At 31.9% G+C, this 21,204-nt stretch overlaps 1 protein-coding gene across 4 annotated transcripts in view; it reads left to right on the top strand.

The window, feature by feature from the left end:
• The window catches only part of Moe (moesin), a 236,779-nt gene that overhangs the window by 36,069 nt on the left and 179,506 nt on the right, over window positions 1-21,204 (top strand). The window lies entirely within an intron of this gene.

Consider the following 21,204-nt stretch of genomic DNA (forward strand, 5'->3'; position numbering starts at 1 on the left):
TAGAGAAGGTCAATATATAATTTGACTGATTACACATAATATACTTACCCATCATCGAGTAATAACATCAATATCTATAACATTGTTTTTATTGTATCATTTTGATTTGCATATCTTATTTTACACATTAAATAATTAAAAACTACAGTTTCGTTGTTTTTTAATTGTGCTTCATCGTGACAATGTTCAATAATACTTATGAACATAATTCGTTACATTTTTTAGAGCCAGCTTTAGCTTTTTATTATATAATACCTTTTTTTTCTTGAATAAATTTTTGGACGTATCGGGTAATAGGTTCCTAAAGTACACGTACTTTAACTTTAGTATTTAATTGCAAGTAAATGACTCATTGTATGGTACACGTGTTACAGCGCAAGCTTTATCAAATAAAGAATAATTAATTAAGTGACAAAAAGGTAAATTTGTTGAGAACATACAAAGCTGTACTTGACAACAATACTGATTTTTTCTTTTAACTAGTAGCGTTTACTTTTAAATTTTATCTACTTGTGTGACTTAGCAACATCTTCGGCACTTGATGTTTTCCCTTTGATAGGGCATTAAATTTTAATGATATGGCTTTTTGCAACCAAGTCATCGGGTGTATAAGCTAGCCATGGAATACGGGGATTTATAATTATACCAGCGCGAGTAACAACGTACTTAGTTGGACGTATATCAACGTAGCACATCCACTCGCGAACCCCATGATAAGAACTTATAGGGAATTTGTAGCTAATTTGTAGTAAATTTGTAGTGCGAGAATTGATTTTGTAGGGCCTAAATAACGCCCCATACGCTCGGATGTGCCAACTCGATATCAAGCTACCACATCTTACCGCGATGCGGGGCATTCAGGGAGATGGAAAAAACGATATATTTTGTAGCTAATTTGTAGCTTTCAGATGCATATCACAGATCTAGTCTAGAAAGCACCCTTGCGATAATAGGGGGTGTCACTAAACTCTGAGATCGGCCAAATTTTGCCAGTGCAGTATCGAGCGATCTAGATCGGTCTATAATTAGTAGCTAATTTGTAGTAAATTTGTAGTGCGAGAATTGATTTTGTAGGGCCTAAATAACGCCCCATACGCTCGGATGTACCAACTCGATATCAAGCTACCACATCTTACCGCGATGTGGGGCATTCAGGGGGATGGAAAAAACGACATATTTTGTAGCTAATTTGTAGCTTTCAGATGCATATCACAGATCTAGTCTAGAAAGCACCCTTGCGATAATAAGGGGTGTCACTGAACTCTGAGATCGGCCAAATTTTGCCAGCGCAGTATCGAGCGATCTAGATCGGTAGCTGATTTGTAGTGAATTCGTTTAGCAAGAGTTAATTTAAATCAAGTTGGCTTGAAAATACTAGTTTTTTCATTTACATTCGTATACGTGTATCTTTACTAACGACTAGAACAAACAATAAATTTGCAGGTAAACAGATTGGACTATGCACATATTGTTTTAAAATGTGTACTTAAAAAAAACAAATTAGTTGATTTACACAGAATAGAGCTCAAAGGTTACTACTTAAGACGTTTACTGCGTCCTGAGTAAGAAAAATAGAGTTCGCACCTGGTGCACATCAAATCGGGGAAACCACAAGGGGTGAGTGGTGTTTAATTCTATGGGAGCCAATTTAACACGCCATGCTTTTGTATACCTATCTATATTTTATTTAGCATATTTAAGCTACTACTTTAGAGCCCTCCAAGAGTACTTCCTTGTTGTTAAGAAAGCTGATCAGAAGCGGCCAGTAGAAGTGCATTCTATCTCTCTCTAGCCAAGTCCTGATTGGTCAAGCTAACGGAACAGTAGTTTAATAAGAAAGCAATTTGTATACAGTTAAATTAGCACAGTAAATTTTTTTCTAATTATATAAATAAACAAATACTTGAATTTAAAATTCAGAACAAAATTAGATTTCTAATTAAAAACTTATGAATAAAGGACAAGGGTACTCTCTAAATATCATCCAGTGAAATTCCACCGAAATGAGGTAGTGAAAATCATTCCACTAGAGTTCAGTGAAATTTCACTGATTCAAGTAGTGAAATATTCACTATTTCAATTCAGTAGAACTTTCACCGATGACTTACTGAATGAACAGTGTAAATTTTCACTGAATCAACAGTGAGAAATCCATGAATCTTTTCCTTAAAATAATATTGAAAATTCAATAGTAATTACACACAATATTTAAAGAAAATGTATTCCAGAATACTATATTCGAATATGAATGAATAATAATTTATATTGTATAACATATTGTTGAATAATTGAAACATAGTAATCAATACAAATTTACTTACAAATATGATTTATAATAGAAAAGTACTTCTAAAAAGTTTTGGCACACCAGGTAATTGAGCCCCCAACTTGCGGCACTCTAGTCAGATGTCTCACCACTTTGGCCATAAGACTAGGGTCTCAAAAATACAAAAAACGTATACTTACCGTGCCAGAACGAATTTAAATACAAGGTCTGATGAATCCAATCAATTAAGACAACATAACTTTTTAAAATGATTTTTGTGGTTAAATTCATCTACTGTTAATATACACATGTCTCCTGTAATACATGTTATCCTGCAAGCCTCGTGTAAACTTATAAGTTTAAACTCACTGCTTAAATCAGTAACGTTTCCACTAGTTTTTCAGTGGGATGAATAAGGCCTTAAAAGATCAGTGGATTTTTCACTAATTCTTCAGTGAAATTTTTTCAACTGGATCAAATAGTGAAATTTCCACTGGATGATATTTACAGAGTAAGCTAATGAATATATCTAACTATTTAACTTGTTTGATCGTTTACTTATCTATTAAGTGCAGTTTCTAATATTAGTAATTTTTGATTCAGCGATCCCCGGATCAGGCCAGCGTGTACATGGAATTTTTTTTTTTTCTCAATAATGAATTAGGATCATTTGCGGATTATTAAAGGTATTTTAAATTGCAATCTAAATGCAACATTTATATTCGTAATGAAATTTTCGACTTTTTTAATAGTTCAATATTTTATACATACTTTATGATTATATTACTATACTTTAAAGTTTTATTTATTCACTCGGCAATGAAACAGATGTGCTTTAATTGGCTGGAAATTTGTATAAGGAAGGGTGGTGAGGATGACCAAGAAAAACATAATGATACCAGACGATGTATCAAATAACGATCAGTAAATTAGCTTAAAAAATATTCAGTATCAGTTGCTGTATGTGAATATCTGAACAAGTATTACCGAATTACTTTATGATATAAAAGATTAACTATGATATATAGCAATAAAGAGGATCTAACCCAATAAAAAAAAAACTTATCTATATGTACGATTTACATAGATATACTTTAACGCGGATATAGAGTCATGAAACAAAATGGATTTCGATCCATATGGATTTTTTTTATTGGGAACATTGCTTTTTATGCAAGATGATGTTAAAAACTACAGATTTATCGCGTCACAAATATTTTAATTGTTGGGCAGTTAAGAGATTTATTCGAGAACTTTGAATGAAGCGCTCACGGCATTTTAGTAGTATTGAAATGTATAGATATGTATGCCAGTAATTGTCCTGAGCAGCTTTAAGTTGTCTTCTTAAATAAAACTAAAGGCAAAAACAAAGGCCTTACAACAGAAAGAGAGAAAATAGCGCGACATGGCAGAAAAAGTATGAACAATTTTTTTTTAATTTGCTTGAATACTGAGATTCGGATTGTACACCAAGTCCCTTTTTTGTTTTAAGGCCTTCAATTACAGTTTTCTTTATTCTAAAATTCGATTTATTTTTGACAGCGCACAAACCTCAATATCAGGAAATTTCTTTCTGGCAGGTTTCTTAACACGAAAGTAATGAGGAAAATAGTAGAAATCAAGGCTTTCCGTAAAAAAATTTTATATAATAGTCGATTAAACAATGTCGATGCTCCAGATGAAGACTATGCCGTTTCGTCGTCCCAGGCGAAGACTATGCTCTTTTTCGTAGTCTAGACGAAAACTATGCTCTTTTTGGTCCCAGACGGACGAATACTATGCCTTTTTCTCGAGCTCTGACGAAAACTAAGCCCGTTTTTCTAGTTTATACGAAAACTATACCCTTGTTTTGGTCCTGGACGAAAACTATGCCTTTTTTTTCGAATACAGGCGACAACTATGCCATTTTCTCGTGTTCTGACGAAATATGTGGTCTTTTTTTTAGCTTGGACGATAATTTTATTTTTTTTTCTTGGTATGAATTATTTTTTCTGTTCCAAAACGATAACTCAAATATTTTGCGATCATTTAAAGTATTCTAATTACAAACCTAAATGCAAGGTGAGCTTAGCTACTAACAGCTATTTTATTATGGTAACTCTTCGTGAATCATGCTAGTATTCGTTCAAACTCCAAAAAAAAGGCGTAGTCTTCGTCCAAACTATAGAGTAAAAGGCATAGTTTTTGTCTGGGCCTAGTAAAAAGGCATCGTTTTCGTCCAGGCTTCGAAGCAGGGCACAATCTTCGTCTGGGGCGTCGGTATCTTACTAATATATAAAGCAGAAGTGCTAAAACCGTTGTAATCGCTAACGGCGAAAACTACTAAACCGATTTTGTTAAAATTTCGCACACTGATTCATGATACTTCCAAAATGGTTTTAGTATAGTTTTTATCTTAACAAATTTAATAACATCAGCAATAAATGAGCTCAAAGTTTTGCAAAAATATGCCAGCTTTTCACTTTAGTTCAGTAAAATCTGCTAGGTGGTGTCGACATAAAATCGAAGCTACCTGCAACATAATTAAATAAGTGTGGTTATAATACGCTAGAGCGTCTCCATAGTGTTGTAGTCGAGCTTCGGCTACTCAACGAACTGTATTAAGAATGCTGATAATAGTCTTGCAGCTGGGTATCCTGGTTACGGACGACACTCTTCTCTAAGGGGGAAGGGACCTAAGTGTCCATTCACCCTGAATCTCGACGAGTGCGATCGAAAAAAAAAAAATTAATTCCAACCGATGCCGTCTCTGCCACAATACCAGGTGATATATCTAGCCAGAGCACAATCTGCTCCAACTCATCAGAGTTGTGAGGGAGTTCCACCATCCCACTTGGTGCAGTTAGAGAATTTGTGGCTACAAATGTAAGCAAGGGAAGAAAACAGCTCTGAGCTCTGAGGGGCATGAGCAGCCACAACAGCTACCTTCTTGGTCGTCGCGTCCCCAATGCGCTTACCCACATGTTCCCGTCTAAGAATGAGCGGTTGGTTATCCGGGGTACGACCCGAGACGAGATATTCTTTGGTCAGCAGCGTATCTCCCTCTATCACAGTCTCCGTATGTCGAGACTCCTAGGGTAAGAATTAAGCAACCGTAGCCAGCTCTTCATCATCAGGAATAAGAATAGCCTGGAAGTTTTACCACTGGCGCTTTTTAGGGCCATTGTAAGTATTTACGTTTCCTACTTAACCATCAATTTCATCGGTTCTTTTCAGCATCCACCTAAGTGTAAACTACCTTGCCAACAAATACATTTTTATTACCATTTCTGGAAGCGATTCGTCGACTAAAAGACTATATTAACTAAAGACGGGCACTATTAAACCAAGTCAGCCATTCACTAGCAGACGTCACCTGCGGAGTTGTTCTTCGCAAGGCTGGAAAACCCGGTGACCGACAACCCTATATTACCCTCTCGACTCTAAGAATTCAACCAGGAATCACTGATCCTCTTTAAAGCCTGCGTTGGGCAAACCTATAACAGCTATGAAGGAAAAAAAAATTGAGCCAACGGGACAGCCTCCACTAGACAAGTATTACTAACCAATCTCCCCATCTAAGATCACCAAAACAACTGAATCTGCAAATAAAAAAGGTGCTTTAGACACCAGCGTCTCCGACATTATACCGGGAGACGTTGGGAAAGAGCACTACAACTAGCCCAAAAGCATCGGACTTTGTAATTTTTCTCCCGATCAGTCTGGGTTTTCAACAGCAGGCCAGAGAAGATCACCCTGAGGTATCCAGGCAGTCACAATTGCTGTTAACTGCAGTCAAGAAAGAGTTAACTTAAGAAGCTCACCGGTCTTTTTTAGGGCCATCGGACGTCGAACTACCTTGCCAACAAATATATTAGAACTTATCAAAGTTGACAGAAAACAGCCTTTAGGGGTCACACAAATTTTAAGCATGCCAAAAGTCGCAAGAGGGTGAATCGGAAGAAAAACTTCAAGTGTATCTAATAAATACAATTTTACTTAGGCGTCAAGAAACTGACGCAGAAAATTTATCGAGATTGAAACAGCAGCGTCGAAATTAACAACTAAAGAGTCCATTACTTAAAAGATCAGCTTTTCATTGTACCCTCACAGCAATCTCTGAAATCTTTAAAGATCCTACTTCAGATTTTTAAATAAGTAGAAAATGTTTTTGTGGCAATAAAACTGTAGGGTTTAAGGTCCAGGACTTTGTTGCTCTAGTAAGAAAGTTGTGAGATATGAGAAAAAAAATTTTTTTCTAGTATAAATTTTTTGGGGATTTAAAATCTTAACAGCTTTAAAAAATAGCCGTTTTCGTAAATTACACGGGAGAAACTGTAAATCAACGGCTTCTTATGGCCACCGATTATTTTATGGCATAAAGAACGCACGGTACTTTTTAGCATAATAATTTTTTTGAATTTTTACACCTCATTATTTAACCAAATAAACTATATGGATTCCGAAAAAATATGTTTTTAATAAGAAGATTTTTGTTCTTAGATGTATCAGGAATATGTGTAAAATTTCTAACTAAAAATGTTTCACATTACATGTCAACACACTACGGTGTTTTATTTAGTAAGTCTCGGGCGAAGCCGAGACGGGGGGCTGCTAGTATATTATATGTAAGAGATAATATCTATATTGTATAGACAATAGATAATAATGGACTGTGATTCAGCAAAACTCGTTTTATTTTTAAAGTTATTCTTTTTTAAATTTTTTTTTTAATTTTTTTTTAGAGTATTATTAAAAAAAAAAAAAAAAATAACGGTTTCTCGAATTTTTTTGGTTTTTCTTTTAATATCTTCTGACAAACTGACTCCAACGCCTCGGTCAAAGAAAGTGCTAATTCAAAATTACCTGGAAAGAAGCGCTCACTAAAAATTTACTCTAAAAAAGAGCTAACTTAAAATTGCCTGAAAGAAAATGCTAACTAAAAATAGGGTTAGGGAAGATGCTCAGAGAGATTTATTTCGTAATAAAGATTGAAAAGGCACAGAGTTTTAATCATCTCATTAATTTCGCAGTTCTTGAAATGGCCCTCAAAAGCTATTATCTTTAGAATTTAGTGAGCTTTCACACGATCACTTATGACTATTATTTCTTACATGTTTTTTGTACAAAATAAATATTGCTCTTCAACCCAAGAATAAAAAATAACTTTCTTTAAGTCAATTTTTTTGTTAACGCTTTCTTTGTCTAAGGTGCCGATTTTATCCAAAACATGTATACCCGCTTCCTACTATTTTTTTATTATTACGTAAAGAAACATGGCAGGAAGAATTGTCTCAAGGGAACACTACACAACATATACTACACGGTGTAATTCATGGAAGATATTTACATTCAATGAAAATTAAAGTATTGAATTAATACAGAAATAATAACAGTAACTGACAAAACTATTATTATTCATACAATACATGTTTGTTTAAGAAGACTTTATCGTCTTTGATGTATTCATTTAAGAAGAGGAGAACCATGCAGTTACACTAGACCAACTGTATAAATGTATGAAAAACCCCTTAAACGGAAAAGAAGAAATTTTTCTTGTTGGTGTTGTCGGTTTTAAAGGAATTGGAGGATTAAGACGCCGTAGTAATAATAACTGTACGACCAATCATTATGTGTTATACATTTACCGTCGTGGAAATACCTCTTGGATGGAGGTAGATGATTTAAAAAAATCGTCGAGTTTTTGAGCGCGTGATTACAAAGTTGTGCCACGGCTGTTACTATATGTTAAAAAAATATAGTTTTTCTATTTTCTTATTCATTTACTGTATTTTATTCAATTTACTTTTAACTGTCGTTAGTTATTATAACTCTTTCAGTTTACACTTACATCAGTAAATATATAATATCAAAGTATAAATACTGTTACATGCACAGTGTATCCAAATTTTATGAGTACTTGCTTCGCATACAGATGTGTCTATACACTAATACGTAAAAAATTTCGAAATTAAAGATCTTAAACTCTCGACGTCTAGAAATAATATACAATAGAACACTGGCGACATTTGGCCGATCTCAAAGTTCAGTGACACCCCCTATTATCGCAAGGGTGCTTTCTAGACTAGATCTGTGATATAAATCTGAAAGCTACAAATTAGCTACAAAATATATCGTTTTTTCCATCCCCCTGAATGCCCCGCATCGCGGTAAGATGTGGTAGCTTGATATCGAGTTGGCACATCCGAGCGTATGGGGCGTTATTTAGGCCCTACAAAATCAATTCTCGCACTACAAATTTATTACAAATTAGCTACTAATTATAGACCGATCTAGATCGCTCGATACTGCACTGGCAAAATTTGGCCGATCTCAGAGTTCAGTGACACCCCCTATTATCGCAAGGGTGCTTTCTAGACTAGATCTGTGATATGCATCTGAAAGCTACAAATTAGCTACAAAATATATCGTTTTTTTCATCCCCCTGAATGCCCCGCATCGCGGTAAGATGTGGTAGCTTGATATCGAGTTGGCACATCCGAGCGTGTGGGGCGTTATTTAGGCCCTACAAAATCAATTCTCGCACTACAAATTTACTACAAATTAGCTACAAATTTCCTATAAGTTCTTATCATGGGGTTCGCAAGTGGATGTGCTACGTTGATATACATACTTAGTTGGACTTTCATAACAAGATCTGGCATTGTTCACACACGAATTCCATAAAGTGTATTGTCATTCCCTGGATACGAGTTATTAATGTACTTTAAAGCTTTATTTTCTCAATCTGGCTTTTTATTGTTTATATCCGTTGCAAACTGATAAGCAGTAGTAAGTGTAATTTTTTTTTCCTTATAGATTTTTATAATTCCTATAATTTCTTACATTGATTTCTTGTGTGCTAGTTTAATTAGACTGCTCTATCCACATCTCAGCATACATACTCACAGTAGAAGTTTTCATCTTCCTGATGCAAATTACAGTATCTACAAACTTTAAGGTACTTCGAAGGTGAGACATGGATGGGAACAAAACTAGACTGATTTTTTATTTAAATGTAAATTGGTTATTACAAGAGGGTCCTACAATCTTCATTCTTCAAGAGTGAAATCGAACAACCCTTGTTATTTGAAACGTGGGAAAAATCGTTCAAGCTTATATACTCTGATCACAACCGCCCTATAAAGCTTTTAAATTTTCTATTGAATTTATTTATTTTATTTTAACTGCAGTTTCACATTTATCTTGTTAATACATTAAAAAATACCTTCATATAAAATTTTTCTAGCTTCATCCAATTTCTGAGGTTGCAAATGAGCCAATTTATATTTGCTCTTTTTAATGTGGCCATGGCAAAAATTTCTAATAGATATAAGCTTAATACGTTACATTTGCAACACTTGTTGACAAAGTTCACTTTGGCCCCATGTTTTCTTCAGTACAGTACATGATGCTGCCTTAATTTGTGATGTTTGATTTCTAATGATGAATGGGTTGTGATTATTTTTTCTCAACTCGTGAAGCGGTCCATTCAAGTCAGTGGATTTTAAACATTGTACTTCATTTGAAGATTGTACCTCTGTAGCACAGTAAAACATGTGATTGGCATTGGTAACATTTTCACCTTTGATGTATTTGCGCAAACCTTCACCCACGTAATCAATTAAATGGGCTAAAGAAATTAAAAAACTCGCAATTGTACATTGTATATAATTGTAAGTCCAACCATCAGGGTAGCGCTAATAGTCGCTTAACGCCTCGAATATGTTACAACTTGAAAAAGTTTACAAAAAGCTGCCGTTAGGAATCACAAAAGTTTTATCAATGCCTATAGTTGCAAAAGGACAAATGAGAAGGAAAACTTCAAATGCTTTAAATGTGTACAATTTTAGGCGTCAAGAAACTGACGCGGATCATTTGTCTAGATTAAAACAGCAGCATCAAAATCGATGAAAAAAATGTCCATGAAGTGAGAGAAAAGCTTTTATTATAATCTTAACAGTAATTACTTTAATCTTTCAGCTTTTTAAACAGGTATAATCATATGTATTTGTATTAATTGCAGCGACAAAAATTGAGAGATTAGGCTCCAGTACTTTGTTACTCTGGTAATTGAGTTTTGAGATTGGAACGATTCATTTTAGTGGTTCATTTTTGGCAGTTTTAAACCTTAACAGTTTAAATAAACAATCCGTTTAATTTATTGTAATGTGGAAAAGTGCAAATCAACGGCCCTTTGGGACCAACAACTATTTTATCATATTATTTTAAACTTTCTGACAGCTTATTATTTTACCATATGTGTATAGATTCCAAACAAAGTTTTTTACAATTAAAATTACGTGTCAACATACTACGGTGCTTTACTCAGTGAATCTCGGGCGAAGCCGAGATAGAGATACTAGTATTATTATAAATTTATAATAATTTAGAGTAAGAGAAATTTTAATGTTAATACCAACAAAGAAAGGAAAACTTACTTTTACTCGAAATGAATAAATGAAATCGTAAATTAACAATTTAATCATTCATTATCGTAAAGTTATTCTATTGGACTTATGGATAGCATGAAAACATAGGAGTCAAATCTTTATCCTACAGTGACGTACAGAAAAGAGACATAATTTGTGGGGGAGTGCTGTAAGGTGTTATGTAACGGTGTTTAGGGGACTCTGAGGGGCTTATCGCCCTTCTCGCCCAAATAACTATGTATAGAAAGATACACATATATGTAACAAGGTTTTTTGAACAAATAAAAGAATATTGAAAATACGTTTCTCTGAACTACAAAAACTGACAGTACAAATGCATTGTACCGAGTGATCAGTTGTAATCGAACAGTTTTAAATTAGTAAATCTTAACATTGGATGAATCAAATAATCTTGTTCTTGGTTTTAATAGATTTTTTTCGTAAAATATCTATTAATGTTTATGCGATGGCATTTTTAATTTAAAAAAAAATTTTCGGAGGCTCTTCCAATGGCACAAAAATGCTCTTAAGCATTCTAGATCATCAAGAAATACTCAGAGGCATTTTCGATGGTCGAGAAATGGTAGAGACTTTCTCGATGATAGGAAAATGTTCGGAGCTTTTATTTTGAGTCACATCGTGTATGTATGGTACCTTACATTAATTTTATTTAATCTCATATTTACTGATATGAATTTTTAAGAGCATTTACACTAATTTTATTCAGTTTGCAGAATTTTGTATAAATACATCAAGCATTTGTAATGGTAAGCTTTGAAATATCACTGAATGCACCACGAAAGCTTCTGAGATATGCTACAGAAGTTAGGAATCTTCTGACGGATTTCGTAATAATTAATGGTGATTTAAGAAAAGATTGGAATAGTACTGATAATTGATAATACGGAATATCATACTAATGACCTAAGTATGCTATCCTGGCGCTTGATATCACAGGTCAAAATTTTACGACTGCTTTTTCTAGATCTCACATTGGTGTGCCGACAATAGCTGAGCCCCCTTGCTTGGAAGATAATCAGTCTGTGTCATTTTAATGTCATCGAAGCAACGGCCATCTACGAAAGTGCAGTTCATGAACTCTGTTGAACTTAATGACATTAAGTGCTGTAAAGCATTTAATGACTCGCAGTCTATAGGTAAGAAACTAGGCTCCACTAATCCAAGGAGTACTCTTGTGCCAGTTCTTTTCCCAAAATCTAGTAAGGATTTGCATAAACGACATTCTGATGGAGGTCTTAGCTGTGCCACCTTAAGAAATTAAGAAATTTTGAACTTCAATATTGAAATCGAAGCAGTCTGCCTTTTAATCTCAAGATTACAATGCTTAAATGCTAATGGGGGTCACTGCTGCCGAATAACATCTGTCCTTTGTCATGCACGTTTCATACAGAGTTTAGTTTCCAGATCATGTCTTTATCGTAGGAGAAACACATGAACGTTTACCTTTAGTTCATGCTGTAATTTATGTCAAGCCAAACAGTGAGAAAAATTTCGAAGATGGTGCTTATTCGCTGTGTGCAGTAATCATAAATGGCACCACTGAATTGCAAAAAATTAACAAAGTTTGCTGCTCATAACAGGCTATGTACTCGTGTAATTTTCCGTATCGCCGTTTTTTCCCATGAGAGGTGGCACTACTATTTAAAAATATTACATTTCAATGTCAAAATGATCTTGAAATTAAAAATTTTATTAAGAAAAATAAAAATGTGTTATTATAATACATTGTTTTGTTATGGGTACGGGTGGAACCTATGTACATACGCTTACACACATATATAAGCTTATGTTTTATACAGAAATACATTAATATCTACCATAATATTCAAATATTTACTGATTTACGTCCTGGAACATTTTGAATTTCCCGCTTCTTGCTATGTTGCCGTTGCGTTTTTGTTGAACTATTATTTAATTTTTTATTCATAAAGTAATCAGACGATCGTCGCGAAACTTTGTGTACATATAGTTCATAACATTATCTGTGACATTTAAAAAAATTGGAGACATTCATCACGCCATTTTTTTTAAAACTGAATTTTTATAAGTTTCTCAATAAGCAACCGTGTTAAAATGACTGAACTTTGAAATTCAATATCTCTGAAATGAAACAGACGAACCTTTTGAAATTTTAACAGTTTCATTGTAACAGCAATAAGAACATCTGGTTGAAATTTCAAAAAGGTTCATTACAGGGTTCTATCTCTACCGAACGTCCTTGAAGTAAGTCGACAAAAACGATGCAATTCTACGTATTATTTGCCGGTGAATATGAATATCTTGTTCAAAAATTGCTAAAAGTGGTAAGGTAAAGTACCCAATTGTGGTCCCCTTACCTCAGTTAATGGTCCATACCTGAATCATGTGTTAATAAATAATTGTTAATCATGTTTAATGTCTGTAAGTTAATAGTGAATTGAAACATAAGGCATTGAGCAAAGAATTTAAAAAATTTCTTCCGATTATTATAAAATTAGCATTTTGTTCAACGTATTTATTATATCACAAAATGCAGTGCGTACAGCAAGTCAGTAAGTTGTGCAGATGTTAAAATTTTGTACTATGTTTTGCGCAATGTTTTTCATATTAACTGAAAGCTTACAGTTCAAGAGTTCGACGCATTATCAATTAAAAATTGAAAATTAAAAATTGAAAAAAAAAATTTTATTAAAAATTTTGATGATCTATCAAAAGGTGTCCTTAGGATAAATGTACTCCAGTTTTTGGCCTGCAACTACAGTGGTCCATCATTAGCGGCCCTTTCACTCAGTCCTACTTTTCAAGCAAGTACCCCAGTTGTGAGAGTGTATTTTTTTTCGAGTTTGCTGGTTGCAATGATTTAATTGTCAGTAAATCAGTTTTAAAGTTCTACTGTAAGTATAATTTGCCTTCTTAATCACACAGTTGACTCAGTTATGATTGTTGTACGATTGCACAATACAGTCACATAACCCTACTTATGGAGAACTTCCTAATGCTTTTAAGTTTTCATTACAGTTAAGTCCCTATTGATGGTGAAAGTTTAAAAAATGCATGCACATTTTCAATTATTCTTACTAATTTTTACAGAGGTACTTATATTTTTAGACAGACATGAATTCAAAGTGACGAAAAAAGGGTGTTGAGAAGAGCAAAATTTCCCACATAATTGATTGATTTTGATATTTTAAATAAAAGGAAGAAAACTAGAGAAAGTCAAGAAGAAGCCCAACCTGATGCAGTTCAAAGAAATGAGTTGCAGATTGTTAAAGCCAATAAGGATCCAATTTTACTGGATCAATTTAAAACAGATGTGGAGCTTGGTGTGTACTCAGAAAGTAAAGAAAACAAGGGACTTTTTAAATATTGGCTGCGAGTTCTACCTGGTATACAAGAGATTTTTTTTTTTAACAGTTATTCAAATTTAAAATACCTTACTATTTACAATTAACTTTATATATACATATTTACAATGATTTTTACATCGAATTTTATCAGTTACACTAAGATTTATTCACGATATATTTATAAACGTATCTGCTACTAAGCAGTCTACAGACCTGTTTAATTCAAAATAATGTTGCAGTTTCATAAACATAATGTTTATGTTATTAATATTTTTTTTTATTATAGTATCCCAAAATCTCAACTAATATAGCGTTTAACATCCAAAAAGATCTCGGAAAAAGGATTGATATAATTCCTTCTACTGAACCTGATCTTACAAGTTTAGTTAGCCATGATCAAATCCAAGCTTCTATAAGTTTAGATAGTTTTGAATCTCTATCTAATGGTGCAATATATTTTAGTTCTCAACCAAATTCTACGAATGAATTTTCCATTAATATAAAATCAGTACCTATAATTATCTCAGAAGCTCCTTCAAATCTAAGCAATGATACCACATTTGATTTAACACCTCAAGACGACACAGAAATACTTCTGGTAGAAAAAATAACCGAATCAGATCATTTGATACAAAACCTATCGAATGAACATCTGAGGGCTGAAAATTTGATTAATACAGAGACTGTTTCTAAAGGTTTGTTGAATAATTTTGTTGTGCAGACACGATTGTCTTGAACTTAAAGTTAACATTTTTTCAGATCTACACCCTGCAAAATTGAATCAGCAGAACTTTGATAATAGTCAGTTCTTTCGGACTAGAAATCCTTCGTCTGGCTTAGCTTTAAGCAACGTTGAAATTCATCCAGCTCAGAGTACTTGTGAAATTACTTCAGCTGCTAGTAATGCTGACAAGAAAGCAACCACTGATAAAACAAGTAATTTCGTCGTTTTCAAAGCCCAAATTCATATAATTATAAAATTTGTTGTATTTCATGATAATATTACTATTGTAGATGACAATTCAAAGAAAAGTTTTGACAAATATTTTCGAGTCAATTATTTACCAGCTAAAAAGAGAAAAAAAATTAAAAATTCTGGTAAATCTAAACCGCCATCAGCTGGTACATCACATACTTATTTTGAATACATCAAAGAGAATGAAAAGAAACGAAAAGTTAAAAATAAAAGGATACAAAATAAAAAAAGCTCGTCACTGAAAGAAATTATGTGAAATATGTTATCAAAGGCTTTAGAGAAAAAATAAAAAATATTGCAGAAAAAATAAAAAAAGAAGTAATTTTTAAAACTAAAAAAGATTTAATCGAAGAGAAAAAAAAATTGAAGATGATGAATTTAGATTTGAAATGAAATTTAAAGTTATTAAAAAACAGATTTATAAGAACTTCTTGTGACTTTGTACCTAAGTGTTGATTTTTTAAATTATATCTAGGTATATTTTGTAACATTAGAATTTTACTATTATATCAAATTTTCAATAAAAGGCTTTAACAGTAATTGGAAATAACTCTTAATCTTTATAAAAAGCTTATAATGTAATTGCTCTGTGTAAATAATCTAAAAACACACGGTGGTCCAACAATTGGGGTACGCAAGGTCTTTGCCATTTTATATGCATGGTCCAACAACTGGGGTACATCGATTCCGAGTCTCAGAAATATGGTCTAAAAGGTCATATTTTTAAAAGATAATTACTACATAAATAAGCAAAAATTTTGAGTAAATTTTGTACAGGCAATTTATTCAAAAGGCATTAAAAAGGAATTGTACAAATAACTTATGCATTCTATCGGTTTTTTGTGGGAGTAATATTCAATATATTGCTGACCTCAACATTTAGGGGACCACAATTGGGTACTGGACCTCACATCTTGTGTAAAACGCAATTGCGAATAGGTATAAGATGAATCTTGTGTATGAGATAAAGTTAAATGAATTCATTGATTGTCACCCTGTAAAAGATATTACTAAGAGTTACCATTTTTCTTCATGACAAATGATTTTTGTTAAAAATATAATTATTGGTAAGTGTAATGTTGAAAACAAATTCAAAGAAAAAAATTTTGAATGTTTCGGTTTTTCTTAGGAAAAAATTGCTGACCCTTCTTTAGCATTTTTAAAAATATATTAAGAAATAAGTTTAACAAAATATCATTACTGTCCTTAAGAAAAATAGTTTGAAAAATGATACTTTTTCTTATTTTTTTACAACTGTCTACACTACTTAAATCAAACTTGAACTTTTTTTTATTTAAAATTATGCCGTGGTAAGATACAATTTTTTTATTACGTCTACTATTGAGAGGTAACTTAATCAACTCCATGCTTTACTACTAAGACTACAATACTGTTCCGCAAAGTAATAATCTGACTGCGGTCAGTACAAACTTGCATGATGTATGCACGTTAAAGCAATGTCCTCGCACGAAGAGCTTTGAAACTTTGCGAAAAATTTGAATTTTGTTATTTTATAAAAATAATTTTAATCAAGTTTTTCCAGGAGCCACTTCGTGTTTTACGTATCCTATACACATTTTACTTTTTTTTTTTTTTTATATAATTTTGCAGCTTTATTTCTAATAATTCATGTCAACTCAAAATAGTTACACCTTATTATTGTTGTAAGGTTGGTAAGTGATTTATTCTCTAGTTCCAGTTTGTATCGCATATTAGAATGAAAAAATGTCATTGTAAGTTCATGAGACAATTTGTATCAGTATTTTGACTACATTTGTTGCATTCATACTGTTAATTTTTTCTGAGCATTCATAAAAAAAAAATATATATATATATATATATATATATATAATAGGTTATTAGAAATCCGGAACATAAAATAGAGTATAATTTTTTAGAATTATTTCTCCAAAAAACAACGATAGTATTTAACTAAATATATTTCTCAATGTATTTTTTTTTAAATGCCGAAAAAGGATCAGCAATTTTTTTCCTAAGAAAAACCGAAACATCCAAATTTGGTTATAAAATTTGTTTTTAACATGAAACTTACGAATAATTATACTTTAAAAAAAACTCATTTGCCATAAAGAAAAATGGAAACTATAAGTAATATACTTTACAGGGTAATAATCAATAAATCCATTCATAGTCCAGGCACATTGACTCATTTATATAGATAAAAATAGAAAAATTTTATCCAGATACATACGTTTTCAAATGGTTAAAAGGGCTAAAGTCAACATAAAAAAAATGTGTTATGTGCCCAAGAAGGTTAGGGGATGATTTTAGGGGTTGAAAAGGGGTGAAAATGGATACATCTCGTGATTTTGCAATTTCACGCGAAATTTGATGTCCTACTGAAAAATGCTGAACATGAAAGTTGTAGATTTTGGAAAAATCTACAACTTTTGTATGGGTCATTTTTTAAAATAACCTCAAAATTTCAGAAAAAAATGCGAAAAATAAAAAAAAAACTTTTTTTGTTTTTTACTTGTCAATTTCTCAAAAATAAATATTTTTCAACCAAACCTCCTGAAAGTACTCCTTTTTGTGTCCCCAACAACAACAAAAAAAAATTTTAGATTGAAATATTAAAAACTGTTGAAAAGATTCATTTTTTCGGTCCGAAACACGTTGTTTTCAAAGTTACATTTTACTACTTACAATCATCTGACGTTTTGACGTCTACTTTTCAATGAAATAATAAAACAATACAGTTTCTATTCAAAAACATGTCTAAAAACATAAAAAATTTAATCCCAATGACTTAGGGATCTGCATTACTTTGATAAAAGGGTAGTGCTAATTCAGATATAGAAATATTTGAAACTCTTACACGTGGTTCTGAATGTAACCTAATTTTAATCCATCTCACGAAAAGTTACACTTTTTTGTGTTAATTTAAACGTAAACGTGATAGTCTTTATAAGCAGAGTTAATATAAACAAATACAACTTTATAAATAATATTGTAAAGTCATTTTGATGAATAAAAACATAAAAATGAAAATATTTGATTAAATAAAGTCCCAAAACTCTCATTAGTTAAGCATTTATCCCTTACTACAAAAAATTGTATTTTATAAAAATAACAATATTTCACCATCAATATTTTAAAAAGATTTAAATATAACTTGCAAAGTAAAAAAAGAAAGTTGACTTACGTTTTCACTTTACATCAATGTTTAGTTTTCGAGAACAGGAACTTCACCTTAGGTTTATTTTTATAACATATAACTATTTGAAATCAAGCGAAAGGAGAACACAATTAATCACTTAATTTAAATTTCAATTAACCAAACAAAAACTATGTGTTTATTGAATAAAGAACTCAATAAAAATGTACTTTCTTTGCTGGCTATACATAGACTACTGAGCCACGTGCTTTGATCTGAGTACGCGTCCTTCTGCTCCGTTTTGCCTGCGCGTCCTTTTCTCTCTCTCTCTTTTTCTCTTTCTCTTTCTCTCTCTCTTTTTTTCTTTCTCTCCCTCTGTCCGCGTCTTTCTCCTACAGATGTAACACCTGTTCCAGTCCCCTACATATAACAGTACATGTATAGTCTCCTAAACGAATAAGAGGTTCCTTCCAAAAACATATTCAACTATCTTTACTCCAAAACGTATTATAAAATTTATTTTATAACTTACCTAACTTTGTGTAATTTTAATATTTGGCTTTGATTTATATTGAAATTTCTATTGATAAAATAAAATGTACAATATATATAGAATTCCAATGCAAGATAAATTCATTTAAAAAAATCATTTAATTATTTAAAAGCATGTTTTACATAATTTTGTACAAAAATTAATTATAAGACGATTTATTCATCAAAATATGTAGAAAATAATTGAATTAATTAATTTCATCGCGAGAAATAAAAAACTTTTCTTATTGAAGTAAAAGTCTATGGCATTGTAAGTACTTACATGACATCTTTCGACTACACGAAATATGCTATTCCAATATTTATAGCAGTATTGTACGAAAATAAAAAATGTATTTAAATAGTAAAACATATGTTTCTTTGTGTTTTTTCCCGTACAATTTAATGGTCTTATTAGTTTAAAATTTTTTTTTTTATTCATAACAAATTATTAACAATAACCAAAAAATTTGTTTTTGTAAAATTAAATTTTTTATTTTTTTCAATTTTTAGACATGTTTTTGAATAGAAACTGTATTGTTTTATTATTTCATTGAAAAGTAGACGTCAAAACGTCAGATGATTGTAAGTAGTAAAATGTAACTTTGATAACAACGTGTTTCGGACCGAAAAAAATGAATCTTTTAAACAGTTTTTAATATTTCAATCTAAAATTTTTTTTTGTTGTTGTTGGGGACACAAAAAGGAGTACTTTCAGGAGGTTTAGTTAAAAAATATTTATTTTTAAGAAATTGACAAGTAAAGAACAAAAAAAATTTTTTTTTTGATTTTTCGCATTTTTTTCTGAAATTTTAAGGTTACTTTAAAAAATGACCCATACAAAAGTTGTAGATTTTTCCAAAATCTACAACTTTTGTTTTCAGCATTTTTCAGTAGGACATCAAATTTCGCGTGAAATTGCAAAATCACGAGATGTATCCATTTTCACCCCTTTTCAACCCCTAAAATCATCCCCTAACCTTCTTGGGCACCTAACACATTTTTCTCATGCTGACTTTAACCCTTTTAACCATTTAAAAACGTAGGTTTCTGGTTAACATTTTTTTGTTCTTCATATTGTGCCTTGACTATGAACCTCATCTTACACAAAACTAGAAAATTGATCAAAAACCAAATTTGTTTATGAGCGTATCAAACGATTTTAGACGCTAAATTTGAATCTTCTCATAATACTATTTAATAATGAAAGGTTAAAAGAAAATATTTCGTTTTGCAAAGTTAAAAAATATTGATATACTTGAAAGTTAATTATTTGATAAGTCATTTTCAACTTTAAATAATTAATACGGGCTAATGCCTTAATTTTTTGGGTACACCATATGAATACTTTTTTTTTCTATTTAATGTCATATTTTACGAAAAAGAATATTCTAGATTAAATTTGGGACTTTTTCCTGTTTATTTAAACAATTGCATGGGGACAATTTCCAGCGTCAAGACTAATGTAATTATCATTGAAATTTAAAGAAAGTTTAATTAAAACCTCAAAATTGTTAGAATAATTCAAACGGTTTAATATAAATGTGTACAATAGATCTCTTATAATAATAATAATGTGTGTGTGTGTGTGTGCGCGCGCGCGCTAAATCACGAAATTTGAAGATGTATGAAGGGAAAGACCAAATTATTTAACACAGATCGTACTACATATAAAAGTATTCATAAATGCGTACAACTACTTACATTAATTTCTCATTACTATACTAGTTAATATTTGTAAAAGCCTATCATTTTATAAACGTTATTTTAAAATTAGAATAACACTGATTTTAGTACATATTTGAAGTACAACTGATGGTTTGTGTAATAGTAAGTGTCTAAAAACATTAAAATTATCAAAATACTATAAATAATCAGTAATCAAAACTAAAAAAATAGAAAAAAATTAAATTCGATATTTTTTAATCTTTTCATGTCAAAATATACCTACTTGCTTTTAACTTTATACAGGAAGTAATCTATTTAGTATTAGCATGTGCTATGACTATTTATTAACTTTGATGTCAAAGTTCTCATAATATCATTTTATATATTCGATGAAGTGTAAGTCTTTATCCAGAAGTAGGAATATAAATCGAATATTTGTATACATCTTCCCGAAAATGATTCAGGCAAGAATGAGTTTAGAATGGCGTTTTTAGTTGAAAGATTTTACACATTTAATTACAAACGTTGTTTTTTACCGTGTTACCGTGACAGCCTACTGGCCTAGTCATGAGAGCCACCCACTCACCACCTATGTGTGGGGATGTATTGCTGCAACCATTTCCAACCCTTTTACTGATATCATACCTTATTCATGGGTACAGTGCGAGTATCTCCAGTGAAACATCTTGCCAGTTAAGCTGACACTCTGCACTCCAATGGTGCATCGAGTCCACTCGCAACTGTGTAGTCTTTCCCCGGAGAGGGCTCCATAATTAAGGACGTCCACTCCTCGCCAGTTTAGCCGGCGCTCTCTGATGAAGCATCGGATCCAGGCTAATTAGCATCCCCGGAGAAGCCCCATGTTTCAGGGACCATTACTCGCTGGT

The sequence above is a fragment of the Copidosoma floridanum genome, unplaced genomic scaffold (assembly GCF_036245765.1).
Source record: "Copidosoma floridanum isolate Cflo_tuat_1 unplaced genomic scaffold, Cflo_Japanese_pri ptg000018l, whole genome shotgun sequence".
Lineage (NCBI taxonomy): Eukaryota > Metazoa > Arthropoda > Insecta > Hymenoptera > Encyrtidae > Copidosoma > Copidosoma floridanum.